Source organism: Pseudorca crassidens, chromosome 8 (genome assembly GCF_039906515.1).
Source record: "Pseudorca crassidens isolate mPseCra1 chromosome 8, mPseCra1.hap1, whole genome shotgun sequence".
Classification (NCBI taxonomy): domain Eukaryota; kingdom Metazoa; phylum Chordata; class Mammalia; order Artiodactyla; family Delphinidae; genus Pseudorca; species Pseudorca crassidens.
This window is the reverse complement of record NC_090303.1, coordinates 89824649-89827499: the sequence shown is the minus strand read 5'-3', so window position 1 is coordinate 89827499 and position 2851 is coordinate 89824649. Positions and strand designations below refer to the sequence as shown.

The 2851-nt window shown below is 34.2% G+C and overlaps 1 long non-coding RNA gene across 1 annotated transcript; it reads right to left on the bottom strand.

The window, feature by feature from the left end:
• Positions 1-203: 203 nt before the first annotated feature.
• LOC137228656 (uncharacterized) lies at positions 204-2851 on the bottom strand. The gene is made up of 3 exons (XR_010945327.1): positions 2659-2851; positions 1812-1884; positions 204-529 (listed from the first exon to the last, which is right to left on the bottom strand). It is a non-coding gene; the product is annotated as an uncharacterized lncRNA (long non-coding RNA).

Genomic DNA, 2851 nt, shown 5'->3' with positions numbered 1-2851 from the left:
CGCGTACCGAAAAAAAAAAAAAAAAAAAAAATTGCTCTTAAAAAAAGTATGACAACTGGAAGTGTTATCAGTGGTGTGGACGAACAGGAGCTCTCCCTATGGGTAGGAGAAAATTGGTACGATCCCTAAGAAAAATATTGCAATGTCTAGTGCAATTGAAGCATTTAATCTCCAACTCAGGATTTCCATTTCTAGTTGCATAATCCAGAGAAGCCCTCTTATATGTATGATAATCATTATTGCAGCACTGATGGTAATAGCAAAATATTGGGAACTTAAATGTCTACCAGCTCACCAATAGTAGAATGAATAAATTAGGGTATTCGTAAAATGCAATACTATAATTCCATAAGTATAATAAATGAGCATGAGGGATTATCAAAAACACAATGCTAAACAAAACAAACAAAAAAACCAACATGCAAATTGCTTCATAATATGATGACATACTACGATGACACAGACGGTCCAGTTGTCAAGACTCCACCTTCCAATGCAGGGGGCACGGGTTCCATCCCTGGTCAGGGAACTAAGATCCCGCACCACATGCAGTGCAGCCAAAGAAAAGAAAAAAAAATAACCTGATGATACACATATATAAATTAACAACCTGCAAAACAATACTTTGTAATGCCTATGAATACACATATGTAGTGGAAGTATAAAGCATAAATGGGAAAGAACAACAACAAATGCTTGATAATGTTTATCTCCAAGAAGGAGGGAGGGAATGGGATCAGAGAATTCACAGGAACCTCAACTGTATATATATTTTTAATTGAAGTATAGCTAACTTACAATACTGTCTTAGTTTCAGGTGTACAGCATAGTGATGTGATTCAGTTGTTTTGCAGATTACATTCCATTATAGGTCATTATAAGATAACGGGTATGATTTTCTGTGCTAAACCATATATCCTTGTTGCTTATCTATTTTATATAGTTTGTACAATATCTGTTAATCCCATACCCCTAATTTGTCCCTCCCCCTCTCTCTCCCCTTTGGTAATCACAGGTTTGTCTTCTGTATCTGAGTCTGTCTCACGTATACATTCATTTGTATTATTTTTTAGATTCCACGTATAAATGATAGCATATAATATTTGTCTTTCATTGTCTGACATTTCACTAAGCATAATATTCTCTAGGTCCACCTATGTGGCTGCAAGTGGCAGTATTTCATTCTTTTCTATGGTTAATATTCCATTGTATATATACCACATCTTCTTAATCCAATTGTCTGTTAATGGGCACTTGGGTTGCATCCATGTCTTGGCTATTGTAAATGGTGTTTCTATGACCATTGGGGTGCACGTACCTTTTTGAATTAGTGTTTTCAGTTTTTCTGGATATATACCCAGGAGTGGAACTGCTGCATCATATGATAGTTCTATTTTTAGTTTTTTAAGGAAATTCCACACTGTTTTCCATAGTGGCTGCACCAATTTACATTCCCCATATTTCTTTCTTTAGAAAGATCTACAGCAAATATAATTAATTTTAAGATTTGATAAAATTAGCTGTATGAAATGATAGAGTGAACAGAACACCCAGATGGGCGTTCATTACCTTGACTATATTATTTGTATGATTGAAACAGTATGCAATTTAATAAAAATATTTAATTGGAATGAATGATAAAAGCTATGGTTGAAAGATTTTTTAGAAACAAGATATTCATGGTCTCAGCGTATCAAGCCACAGATTACTCATTGCAATGGGAAACAGAGAACCTTTACAATAGAGATGGTTTGTCAAATACTACCATAACCAAATGGTCAAACAATATAATGGGACAAACTGATACGTACCTCCTGATATGACACGCCGAGGCATATCACCTGAATAATTGCAGTATTCTTGCCAAAAATGTTTAACCTGAATCTAATAAAGAAAAACCAAATACCCTTTTCAAAACAGCTAAAAAAAGTCAATGTTGTAAAAGACCCTCTCCTCCCCCAAAAGACAGAGGAACTGTTTCAGAATGAAGGAAGCTAAAGAGATAATTAAATGTAACGTGTGATAATTAAATCCTGGGTTTAAAAAAAAGTTCTAAAAGTACATTTTCGGGGCAACTGAGACAATGTGAATATGGACTAAACATTAGAAAATATTGTTGGGAATTCCCTGGTGGTCCAGTGGTTAGGACCCCTCGCTCTCACTGCCAAAGGCCCAGGTTCAATCCCCGGTCAGGGAACTAAGATCCCACAAGCTGTGAGATACAGCCAAAAAAATTTAAAAAGGTAAACATCTTTAAGTGTGATAATTGTATTGTGGTTAGGAAGGAAATATCCTTGTTCTTACCTGCTGAAATATTTAGTGATAAAGTGTCATGATGTCTATGACCTACTTTTAAATAGTTAAGGAAGCAAACCAGTATATATACATATTAAAAAAAGAGATAAAGCAAATGTGCAAAATATTGATAACTGATGAAGCTAGGTGAAAGGTATATGGGTTCATTACTTTTCTTTCAACTTTTATGAAGATTCAAAGTTTGACAAAATAAGTTGTGAAAACAAGAGACAAATACTCAGAAAAGACTAGATTGTGTATGACTGCTTTTATAAATAGCTCAGCTAAAGCTCAGACAGCTATATTTAAACATCACTAATTTATCAAAACTAAAACACTAATAACTAGGAAGAAGGTACTCACTTCTTTTTGATTTTCTGATTCCACCAAACTAATTAATTCAGTAAAAACAACATATTAAGATCCTATATTTATTATTGTTGAGGAATAGATGAATCTACCTTTAAATGCTAAAACATTTTTAAACAAGCCATCTAAAATCTCTTTCAATCTCCTTTGCTTTGCTGAAGAGCACATGCTGCATCCAACAGCCTCT